Here is a 13,186-nt window from a genome sequence, read left to right as displayed (position 1 = left end):
CTCTGACCAGCAGGGTTTTTTTTATTGTAGAAATTTGCTTAATAATTTTAATTCCCTCACATCTTGTAAACATTTGAACATCAAAGATGCAAGGTAGAAGAGAAAGACTGAATAGACTTCCTCTCATCTAAATTCATTGTTTCAAGGATCCTTTTACATTCAACGAGTTGAGTTTAAGTCCAATGCCCCAAACCCTATTGTCATCTATAAGTGTCCCCATTCCCATTTGATTGGCTGCCAGGGGGGCCTGCAGCATAATTGGCTGGATTTCATTGGCCCACCAGGCGGCTTGGACCCCTGGGAGGAGACCATCAGATGATATCTGTTAACAACTCACAGGTTTTTTTTTTTCCACACACACCCAGACATGCACATGCCCACAAAGAGCCACAGGGAAATTCCCTGATGCCTAATGTACCTGTTACTATCACAGATGGGTCGCTTTGTTTCACACAAGAGCAGTAAAGAGAGGCAAATGAATGAAAAAAAAGGGGAGACTGACAGCTATTGCAGAAAACTGAACCGTGAGAAAGGCAATACACTGGAAAGAATGAGGTGAAGAAACGAGGAGGGAAAAGGTGAGAAACCTGGTCGGGTTAAATAATTAATGAACACTAGGAGTAAACTTACATCAAGTTTGTTAGGTGTCAGAGGCACTTAAGGGGTTTTACACAGAATTGTTTTCAAACTAATCTTTTCCCACTCTCTTTGCAGATTAGCATTAAGGATGTAATGATACGAGCATTTTGTTCCACAATTATTGTGAGCAATATCGTTGCAGTAACCAAAATAATCCCAGTTTTGTTTGTATTTCAGTAAAAAAAAATAACATTATTTTACATAGAGTGCTATGAAAAAGTTATTTTCTATTTTTTTGTGTGTTTGTCACCTTCTTATATTCAATAAGTTTAATTTTCAGCATATCCAGTCTTATTCAATAAATGAAATGAACTTTACAAAAATATTCTATTTTAGTAACTCCTCAACTAAATGCATTACACACACACCCACCCCCACACATTTAGGATGTTAAAAAACATGAAAGCTTAATGAAAATACTTGCTTAAATGTTATTTTCAAAAAGTACTTCAATTCTGACAAATAATCCTTATGCATTTTCAAGTTTATTGGATATAACTTTAAAGTTGAACTCTGGGAGACTTGCTGCGAAAAAAAAACAAAAAAAAACAGGCAAAGTTTGTTTATGGTGTGGTGTCCAAATAAATAATAGCCACTTCTCTGCTCTCTTGGAGTACAAAAGGCAACTATATTCACTAACAGTGTAATAACTATGGTGTTGGTCACATTATTATGGTGTGAAATAATCGGCAGAGATGAAACAAAGGATTGATGAATGTCCCTCGGTGCAATGCTAACTGAGGCTTTTGTTTAACCTTTGTTTTAGGAGAAAAAAGAAAACATTTTGTTCATCTAATTTAAGTCATCTTAATATTAAAATCAAATGTAACATGTCTTGGCAATTCTAAGCACGTTTATCTGAGCTGCTCCATGACCGAGACTCATGCTAGCAATAAATAACTGGAGGAAAAAGGTTTGGATTAAATTCATACTCTGATAAAACATTGTGCACATCATATTAAACATATATGAATAGTTGTGTAATGTATACTTTCAAATATTTATAGAGGCTTGTAGAAGAAACAACAACAACAAAAAAGATTTAAAAAGGTAATTAAACCATCATTTTTGTGATGTCCAGAATGAAAGGGCAAACTATCATGTGGCGTTGTCAACAACAAGTATGATGTAAAACAAGAGTGAGTCACCACTGAAGCCGGTTGGAAAATAAACGTCTTCCAGAATCAGGGTCAGCCTCGTACAGCCTTCACGGGGTCTCTTGTATGAGCTCCAAGGTCAGTTACACTGTCTGACTTGATTTGTGAGCAGAGAGGAGCATCTGTGGATCACTGCTCCCACAAGAGAGGGGCAAAGACTTAACTAGGTCAGAAACATATTTGTACACGGAGGTCTGAGAACCACGTCAAGATGCTGGTGCGCCTTGTAAATCCGGTTACATGGATTTGGAAACTTTCTCCTCAGGTTTTATTCTGGAGAGTATGGCGAAGTGGCTGAAACGGCACTTTGACCACTGAAGATATCCCGAACATTACAGCTGAAAGTCAAATTTCTCTCACGGGGAATTAGGCAGGAGAGGAAAAGAGAAGACGATAGGAAAAGAGGCAAAGTTGCTAACCCACTTTGTTGCCACCAGAGTTTCAAATCCGCTTTGAAGACTGGGGAGTTGAGCCCGAGAGCTTGCAAAAGAAACGGAGACGAGTCGATGTAGCTTCGCATCTACAGTCATTCATGACTCGCATAGAGATGTCCATGTTTTCAGGATCCTGACCCCAAATTCTATCAATATATAAGTTTTGCTTTTTATTTCTCACTGCGTCAGATTTTTACCTATCTTTGCCTTTTATAAATGTTCATAGTTTAACTGTTTTTTTTTTCACGTCACAACCACAAATCTGATATAATTGAAAGAGTGACAAGAGTTAAATAGTTATTTTAACAAAGATAAACTGTGAGACAATCCACGCCAGGGACAGAACATATGCTAACAAGCAATTTTTATTCTACAAGTATGTTTCACCTCCTCGTTAGTATTGTGGTGAGTATCCCCGCCTATCACGCGGGAGACCGGGGTTTGATTCCCCGACGGGGAGTGAAGTTTGTTTCAGGTCCCTCTTGAAAATGAGATCTAGATCTCAATGGGGTTTACCTGATTAAATAAAGGAATATAAAAAGTAAAATAAAACAGTGTTGGCATCATTATTCACCCGGATACGCTTTTCAGATTATAGACTGAAGAAAAGCTGTTACATCAGCCAGTGGCATCCAAACATTTTACAATTTGGAACATAATTCTCTAGTTCAATTCAAACTTGAATTGTTTTGCAAATTATGGGCCTATTCAGACTTGCAATCAGACGTTGGTCTGCAAAGTGTTGATTCAAATTTTCATTTGCAAACGCTGATCGCCTTTGATGTTCTTTAAACTTTTCAACTATGCACTTCTCTGGGTTGGTCTATCACATACAATCCCAGTGAAATACATTGAACCTTATGATTGTGGCATAACAAAATGTAAAAAAGTTCAAGAGGTACATACAGTATATTTATATATATATATATAAAAATAGGCTCTGCACGTCAACTTATAAGGCCAGCAGTGAATTACACCAACACACACCATTGCACACCCCTCTCAGTGCTCGATACGGTTTGTTAGTTTTCTCATTTGACTTGGTCTATTTTAGTCCTGCAAAAACCCTCTCTCTCATTCATCCTCTCTCTGTTCCTCACTTCATTGTTTGTCTTTTTTTTATCCTTCCTTTCTTATCATCTGTATTCTCTTTCCTTCCCTTCATACCTTTGTACGTTGCCCCGAGCATTTTATTGATGTCGGTGATAAGATCTGCAAGCGATTGGCGAGGCCAGATAGAAGACGAGAGTAGTGTCTGTCTAGGGTGCTTTTCTCCTCTCGTCGGTCCCCTGCAGACTGGAGTCTAATTAACGAACAAGAGTTCATGCACATGCAGATAAACATGCACATTTTCACCCAGAAATTTATAGGGAAGGATAGAGTTTATGGATAATCACAGAGCAAGAGAGAGTGGAAGAAAAGGCACCAGAAAGGAAGAAAGAGAGAGAGAGAGAGAGTACAGTGGTGGGAAAAAACAGTTGCCCTAATTTGCAAATCATTATGAGTCACATATTTATAGCTAAATCAGCCTGAGGGGGAAATACTTCTCTCTTCATCTTTCCTTTTATCCCTTCACTTTCATTTCCCCCATTTCATGACTTTATCATCTGACTAGCAAAATATTCCTCTTCAAATGAGGTAAAGTTGCATCTTGCTGTGCTCTAACACCTATTAATTTCATCCCATCCTCCGAAAACTAATTTCCTCCCCTGGAACACCTGCTTTCAAACTCAGGTGGAGTGATGAAAACATCTGATAAGAATTAATTTAAGCTGTTTGCATCTCTACGTTCTTTTACTCTTTTCACGTGAAACAGTTACTACAGTGATCTATTGTGTTCTTTCTCACACACCCGATTTTACCTTTAATGTAGATTAGGTTTAAAACTAAAGTAATTCGAATACATTGTAAGGCATACACTATAATCAAACACGACATTATAACCGATGTGCTATTCCTGACTGGTCTGCATTAATGCACCCTCATATGCAATATATTGTGGCATACTGTGTATTTCCCTTTGTTTTTTTTTTTACTTTTGCAAATCTAAGGTGCTAATTGCTGCCTTTTAAGCTCCTGTACTGTTTAACACCTCCTGGTCAATTTGACTCTAAAATCAGACTATGTCTCTCAAGGCATGTGATTACTAAGTCTTTAGTAACCAATTCACAGAAGAAGGTTTAACTGCATGATTCTGTAAAGTTCCTTGCAAAAATATCCAAAGCCTCTTGAATGTTTTCCACATTATGTTACAACCACAATCTTCATTGTATTTTCTGGGATTTTCTGAGATAGAACAACACAAAATAGTGCATACAGTGGAACCCTGCCTATTTACAGATTTTTCTGTGGAATGTAACCACAAATTACTTATAAATAATTCTTGCCAACTTGCCAATATTTTTTATTGTTCATATTAAAATATTTAAAACAAGAAGCAGCTCGGGAAGCTCAATAATTCAACACAATGCCACTTGACATGCTTTTGGCTGGCATTTGCATACATTTTATTGACGTTGATTGGCTGTACTCCCAAAAGCAGAAATAAGGAAAACCATCGATGTTAGCTTCTGTGGTACTGCTAAGACATTTTTACTGTTGTTAATAATGCATATTAAGGTATTTTGGGGGTTTGAGTTAATAAAATAGGGAGTTGTGAACACTTTTAGAAGGGTTTCAAGTATTCACAGATTTTATCCACTGGTAGAAAACTGTGGTCCCTAACCATGAATACCAAAGGTCCACTGTAATTTTGAAATGACAAAAAAACAAATCTCTTTTTACCATAAATATAAATGTGAAAAGTTTTAAAGGATTCATTAAGTTTTATAAGTACACAGTTTTGCTTTGTTTTTGTTTGAACCTTCTTTACACGTTTTTTTTAATATAAATGAGATGGTTAACTTAAAAAAATATACATAGCCAGCAATCTAATTAACATAAAAAAAGAGCTGAACAATATGGATACAAAAATATTAATTCTAACTTTTGTTTATTTTGATCATCAGTCACCAGTTTGACTTAACGTGTCACAATATACTTTAAAAAAAGCGATTCTTCATGCCATAGGGAATACAGCATATGCAAACACTGAGGGGAAATGTCAAGGAACTGGATCTGATTTGGCTTTTCATATGTAATAGCAAGATTAAATCTTTTTCATTGACTGCAAAGGGAAAAGAAAAACGTTAGAAAACTTTGAACTGTGGACCTCAGTTTAGACGGGGTTTTCAGGCAGGTGATTTGCGTCCGCTGCAGGAAAACCTTGACACTAGGTATGGAAATAGCCAGGAGGTATATTCAAAGTTAAACCTAATGTAAGGCCTTTAAAAGGGGGAGATTGTCAAGGTTACAGAAAGAAAAAGGTCAAACCCATGTTACCTACACAACAACTGGCAGTCTCAGCTTGCTGAGGTATAAAGCTTTCACATGCTTCAAGGTGCACAGGGACTATATTAATAGTTAATATTGTGGATGTTGCTTCCTGAGATATTAGCTTTGAGGTGCTGTGCTCTTATGTAAACACATAAAAGTCAAACAAACTTATCCAACTCCTTTAGTCAGATGAGATATTTTTCTATGAATAATGGAGTCAAAATCCCATGCATGTCTGAGTATGTGTTTACATATTTTATGTGTGTACAGCCCTTTTTGATAAATTTAAGAATTTTGATTTTTTTTAAAATGTTGATTTATATTAATAGAATTTTTTAAAATTAATCTGACATGATGGAAAAAATGTTCATTCGCTCATTTGCATGCAAGTACAGAAAAAAGTGAAGTCAAAAGGTAAGTGAAACAGAAACAGGATTTTTTTATTAAGGGATTTGTCTTTATGTGGGAGAAGTGATGATGTGTAGGAACAAATACACATTATTCAGAAATGTGTATATTTTTGCCACTAAATATACCACTCCCTCAGTTTGAATGGTTCTCTTGGACAATTATTGAGATTAGGTAGGCTGTAACAGACATATTATTTTGAATAAATTATATTTTTTATTGCTTTTTTTGTACAATTCTACTTTTCAGAAGAATTTAAGTATTGAAATATATGATCTGTTGTGCCACAAGTCTGTATATTTTTGATGATTTGTATTCAATAGAGATGGAGCTGTGTTATTGGTTAACACACAGTGGATGCTAACTTGTTGATTGCTTTGGGAATGACCATAATCATACCATTTGCCTGATTCCTAAACCAGTAAATTAGAGGGCTGTCAGAAATCACAATTTGAAAAAAATAAAACACTCTTATTTAATTTTCTGATATCAACAATACAAAAGTCGAATTCTGCAAGCGAAGCATGTCCCAGAATGAAGTGGCTTACAACCATTTGACCTGAGCAATTTATAACCACATTCAGCACCGGCTTGTTTAATTAGTTAATGTCATGGTCTGCTGGATATTATTCGATGTCCCTCAGCACTGCACACACAGCCACACATCTTAGTGGCTAATAGAATCAAATTTTACACAGCTTTCCTGTACATTCAACTTTTCGGGGTGCATTGTTTAATCTCATCAGTGGAACTGCTCAATTGTTCCTTGATATTTTCCTCCCTTTTTATGAAGTTTTCTAATTAAAAACAAACCATTTCTTTTATATTAGGTGTTAGGTTTGTCACTACGGGCACATTAAGACCATAAAAAGAAGCATCACGTATATCATCCAAGCCACATTAAGATCTTAATGGCCATGAAAACAAAACCATTGGTTAGGTTCATCATGGGGACATTTAATAATCTCCCTTAGCATTTATTAGGTTAAAGATTAAATCATTTAAAATTAAATTTATTTGCCTTCAAGTTTTAACAAGGAGGATTGATATCTATCAAAAATAAAATACAGTTTGTCCACACATTTTGACAATACACATTGGTAGTAATAACAATAAACTATCTGTAAATTATATGGACATATAGCACTAATGTTTTCTAAACACTGAGATATTTCAGCTGGTGTCTTGGCTTTCTCTTTTTGCAGAGTTCTTTTATTGCACATAACTTATGGACTATTTTTTCTATTATTATTTCTTTGTATGTGTGGACTGCTCGGGCTGTTACAGGCATCTGGTGTGTCTTTCATGTCAACAGAAAATTTTTTACTGAGAAGAAACATTGATATATTCAGTTCCTTTTTTTTTACCGGCAGTGTGATTAAATGAGTGCTCCTTAATTGCCCCGGTTTCAAGTTGTGATGCGCTGATGCAGCATTCACAATTTCTGTTTCGGCAAGTGAGTGTGGAAATGGAGACATTAGAAGGACAGTAGGTTGGTTGAGGGGTGGCAGCATAGCAGACAGTATTGATCTGCTCCAAGGCTGGTATTTTAACACCCTGAAGTGACAGACTGGCAGTTCGGGCAACTTCTAAAGTGCCCCAGAGGAAGAGCTGTAACGACTGGTGCTACATCTTAATATAGTGGTGGCTGTATTGAAATGCTCGGAGAATTCACCAGGCGACAGTGAAACATGAGTTTTTGCACGCAGCTTGTTGCATGTTGCTGTCTTAGCATCCATCGGCGCCGTTTGCTCAACAAGCTAAAGAGGGTCATTTCAGAGACATTTTTTTTTTGTAACTTGATCTTTGTTGCTGGCCAAGCACTAGAACTTTATTGTAGATCGTCTTTTATGAAATCACAATCTACAAAACCTAAAAACCTGAGGGTGCAAACCAATCATTTATCATACATGCATTTTTCAACTTGCTTTGAGAGCACATAACTAATTCCTGACAATGTGTGTTTGACCCTTTTGTTTCTCTTAATCCTGTTCCTTTTTCTCCCCTTCCCAGAACAGTCTTATGAAAAGTGGCAGGATATACTACTTAGCACCATTTTCCTCCCATTTTCTCTGCTTCTCTCTGAATACCTTCTCTTTTATTCTCCCCTATTTTCAACAAAGAATACATTGTTTTTCATCGCATGTTTACGCTCTCGTTCGATTCAGCTCGTCTCACTTTAGCTTGCTCCAATTTTCCTCCCTTTCTTAGACTTTTATGCACTTTTGCATCTCCATTTTTGTTCTGACACCTCCACCTGTCTGCTAATGACATATGAGCTGCTCCTTTCAACTGCATTTTGTTGTTTTTATGCTGCTAACTGCTAATAAGTCAATCTGACAGTTTCATTCACACATCTGTTTTTCACAAACATTCAATTTTGCAAGAAGACTCAAGTCTTATACTAACTCAGGAGCTCATATCCATGAAGAATACATGCTGTAATAATTGTGCATGGAGCAAAGCTCTCAATGCTTAAGTCTGCGCTTTACCATCTCTTTATATCTCTAAGAGATCAGTTAGTCTCAACTAGAAATTCATTAAATTTAGTTCTAGTTCTGGCTGCCAGTGCAAACCTCAAGTCAGGTTTGTTTGTGTCGCATCTTTCAGCAAAAAAGCAGTCCAAACATGACAATTAACAAACAAGATTAAAACATCAAGCAACAAACATTACATTTTATAAAATGTCATAATCAAGTAACATGATCATACAATACAAGAATAAAAAACTAATCAATGCTCCAGTTATTACTAATGAAAAACAAATCTAAACTTTTATGAAAGTTCGTAAAAACTGAAAACTGCCAGCAGCTTTTCTATCACCAAACAACAGTGAAGCAGAGCCCATGAATAATTATTTATGGAAGAAAATCTGTCATTTCATAATGTACTGCTCTTCAAATAAAATAAGTTCATGGTAACTCTGGAAGAGCTGAACAGATCCTTAGCACAGGTGCTAAAATGTGAATATCCGGAAGAGCAAAAGCAATTCATCCCCATACCAAAGCTAACCTACATTTAGGTTGAAACATGGTGGTGGCAGCATAGTACTACAGGAATGCTTTTGACTCATTGGAGATGGTTGGAGCAAAATACAGAGCATTTCTTAAAGAAACTCTGTTCAAAGTGGCAAAAGACTGATATAAGCTTGAGCAGAACAGAATGACTTAGGTCAAAGTATGAGGCAAAATGTCCTAGTCAAAGTCCAGATAAAGATGTACATGGCTGACAGGGTTTGTACACAGTCCAAAAATTGTTATATATAAAGAATATTTAAGCTTTTGAAAAACAAAGTTGACCAATGTTTTCTTATTCTGGGTGATTCCCAGTTTCAGCACACTTGATTCAAAACTGGCTCAAAAAAACCTAGGTGGTACTTTAAGAATGTATTTAATTAATTTTTAATTAATTAATTAGGGTCCCAAATGTGGGACCCTATGAGCAGAACTGGAGACCACTGCCAAAAATGTATTTCATTGTAATAGGATGGTGCTGAATTTATTTCATTAAATCAAAACACAAGAAAGAAGGAATTAGGAATCAAATGGTAAATTTGCTACCAAATCCATAAATAGTGGTAAGCACTATTAGTGTAATTCTGTTGTTTTTCTAATCAAATTTATTTTAAAGTTAAAAGGAGCAATGAAGCTGGACATTTACATCGTTTGAGTATTGCTAGTATCTCCTTTGTGTATTTAGGCAGAGGGCTGGAGAATTCCCAGCTGAAGGGAAGAACCGGGGTTTTGTCTGACAAGCACCACACAGGACCCAAATGCGGATTGGACTGCTCCCAAAGAGAGATTGCTGATCTCTATCTATCGCTCCTGAATCCAATTAGAGGATCACACTCCATCACACCTTGCATTCAAGGGATAAAAACAGCCATTAGTGAGCTTCATTCTCTCTTGTCAACTTGTTGTCTCGCTAACCCTTCAATCTATTTTCTCCCTATGCTTCTTACTTCACCAGTAATTCTCATATATTTTATTACTCTTCTGAATATTACTCCTTTTCTGCAAATCTGCCCAGTTTGCTTGGTTTTCAAATATATAAATATGGATATGGTCAGTTTGCAAAACTGTATCCCAATAAGTAGTCAAAGATGATTGTTGAAGTCTATAATTTCAAATATTTTTCTGTTTATTAAAGTATATATTGCTTGCTCTTCTGTCAATATACTCTGCAGTTTTGTTGTTGACAATATACAAAAATAAAAAATAAAAATAAATCCCCAGTTGACTGGTTAATGTCTTTACAAAACATAATCTGTCTATATAAGTTACTGTATGTCTGCATTCTGTGCAATATACTATACAATATAACAATCTAGTCTGTTTTCAACTTATGTAACAAAATATTTTGTGGTATGAAAAACAGAGAATACTTTTTAAGACATTTTCAAATTAAAACATTTTATTTTATTAATATGTAGTATTTAAACAATTTTGTTTAAGCTCAACAAACACGGTTGGGTGTGGGTCAAAAGTATCTTTCAGGTATTAATGAAATATTCCCTACTTTTACTTGCTGAAGCAAGTTTAACTCACAGATGCACAAAGACATAAGCTGCTGACCAAAGTTCGGCAATTTTTGTTTTAAAATTAATGTAATAAACCAATAAAATATCAACTACACAAACAAATTCTTCGATAAATAATGAGCAAACTGCATTGCTTCTGTAAAAGAACAGCATCCTTACATTCCTTCTTTAGTCTTCTTTTTCTTTTTTTTTTCCTTTTTGGCTACAGAACTGCTGAGAAAGCACTAGATCCTATTTCTGAAGCTCCGGCAGAGGCCCATCAAATAAGTGATACCCAAAACACAGCTCCACAGCAATGAGAGAAGGTGTGCAGGGAGAGAGCACGACTTAAGAGTTGCCAATACCCGTAACAGCTTGCCAAGAATCGATGAGTGATAGGCTGATGCCTGTACAACAGCGCTGCTGGTACAAGCAAGTGCAAACCACCGAGGAGAGTCTAGGTTTACAGAAGAGTGAGATATTAATTGCTGTTTTCTGTTAAGTAGATTCAGAAACGGGAGAAGAAGGAATAAGGGAGTGATATGATGTGTTCTCGGTTTCTTTCTGTCTTCCTATTTATAAGGCATCCCTCCCACTACATTATTTCATTCATCTTTCTGGGTTGTAAAAGGGAAAAGAAAGAGAAGGAGGTTCTTCCAGTCTGCATCTTCAAGTGTTTGAATTTCTGCACATGACTGTGTACAGAGCAGCCAGATTGACACCATTATGTCTTTTCTCCCTCCCTCCACCCCATAAGCCAATTTACCCTCATCACTCTGCTATTAAGCTGCTTTGCATGGGCACGGCGATGACTGTAACTGTGAAAAATATATATATATATATATATATATTTTTTAAAATAGCGTATGTTTGAGTGCAGAAGGAAGAAATGGGGGACCGGAGGATTCCCACAAATCTGTGTTGGCAATAAGCATTACCTCATTCTCAAGAAGCCAATGTGCTTTACTACGGTTTCACTTCCACAACCAACACCGCAACTTACAGTGGCACATTCAGAAGACACACTCTATAACTTCTGCCTTTAGTGGGTTAGTTTAGTAAATAACCATCTATCCAATTGTAGGCAATAAAACTACCCAAAATAATTATCTATGGCAGTGATTTTTATTTTTAGAAATCTTGCATATCAGTTTCTGGAGAGATGTCTTGCAGAAAGAGTAAAAAAAATCCATTTTGGTTGCAGCTTTTATGGGACTTTCTTTAATTCCAGGTAAAAAAAGAAAAAATTAGCAGCAAACTCTAAATGCAATCATTGACATCCTAATTAAATTGAACTATTGCTTAGGATCTTTGTACATATGCATCTTATTCTTCATTACCCCACAGCATTCTGCAGTACTTTCCACCGTTTCTTTACTGCAGTGAGGTCTGCACACAGCACTCTGTGGAAGTGCTTTTGTGTGTGTGCGGGCGTGTGTGTGTTGTGTGTGTTAGAAAGAGAGAGAGAGAGGGTTCTGTCAGGTTAACTCTGGGCTCAGTGGCAATCGATAAGTATTTGGGCAACAGCTCAATATCATTATAGAGGGATACGAAGAATCACCCTGGACAATATACGAGCGTGTGTTTGGAAGTAGCTTCAAACTGTAGCTATAGACCATATATGGTGGCTGTCTCCTCTCTCCCTTTGTCTGCAGGCAGGCGCAGAAGGGAACTTTTCCAGAAAAGGACGCAGACATACTTGTGCAGCTGATTTGTAATAATGAAAAAAAAAACACACTGGATAGAAACTTCAGAGTTTGACTTGCTCATCTGCAATCAACTGTAAGTCATTTCCTATTAAAATGTAATTAGCAAAATATCTTTTTCAACCATCTAAACTTTTATCATAGTGTCCGACAATTGCCAGCTTTAATGCCTTACTGCTTGTGTTTATCTATATTTATTCTTTTTTTTCCCCATTTTTGCTGGATTTATAGTAAGTAGTAATTATTTACTTGAACCTAGAAATCAATTCAGGAATGCAGTATAAAAATGAGCAAATATGACATAATTAGGCAAAACTAACTGCTAGATGCTTGAACAGGCACTAGTGCTATACAGCGAATATCGTCATTCTCAAAGAGTTAGAATATATTTTCTGATGAGGCTTGTCAGTCAGACTAAAAGCACCTTTTAAAAAAATGGCTTTAAGAAAATATCAAACATTTTATAATAAACCCACATATTTGCACTACCTAAAAAAAAGTACTCCAAGCTGAAATATGATGTTGCATTAGCTGGAAGAGCAATAATAATAATAACAATAATAATTTTTTATAATAATAATAAATTTACTTAGAGGCGCCTTTCATGACACTCAAAACACACAAAATTGAAATATATAGTAAAAAATTAAGTACAAAACAAGAGTGTAAAATTTACAATAAGAAGTGCTTACATACATACTATACATACACTAGCACATGTAAAGAGAATGCTTATTGCATAAAAGAACAATATTTCTTGACAGTCATCTCCGTAGGTGCTCAGCTGTCAATCTGAGATCAAATTTAACTTTTTGTATTCTACTGTAAGTGCCTATTAAACATGAACCATCTGCAAAGCTTGACATCAAGAGTTATCAATAACTATGAATATTAGTTATTGCACACAGTAGCATTTTGGGTGATTTAGGATTCAAAAGCAAACAAACA

General features: G+C 36.0%; 1 protein-coding gene and 1 non-coding gene across 4 annotated transcripts in view; one reads left to right on the top strand and one right to left on the bottom strand.

Moving 5' to 3' along the window:
- Positions 1-13,186, bottom strand: part of grin2aa (glutamate receptor, ionotropic, N-methyl D-aspartate 2A, a) — a 168,526-nt gene that overhangs the window by 69,870 nt on the left and 85,470 nt on the right. The gene's annotated exons all lie outside the window — the stretch shown is intronic.
- trnad-auc (transfer RNA aspartic acid (anticodon AUC)) lies at positions 2,619-2,690 on the top strand. The gene has a single exon. It is a non-coding gene; the product is annotated as a tRNA-Asp (tRNA).

The sequence above is a fragment of the Xiphophorus hellerii genome, chromosome 16 (assembly GCF_003331165.1).
Source record: "Xiphophorus hellerii strain 12219 chromosome 16, Xiphophorus_hellerii-4.1, whole genome shotgun sequence".
Lineage (NCBI taxonomy): Eukaryota > Metazoa > Chordata > Actinopteri > Cyprinodontiformes > Poeciliidae > Xiphophorus > Xiphophorus hellerii.
The sequence above is the reverse complement of the archived record's forward strand: the minus strand, read 5'-3'. Positions and strand labels throughout refer to the sequence as shown.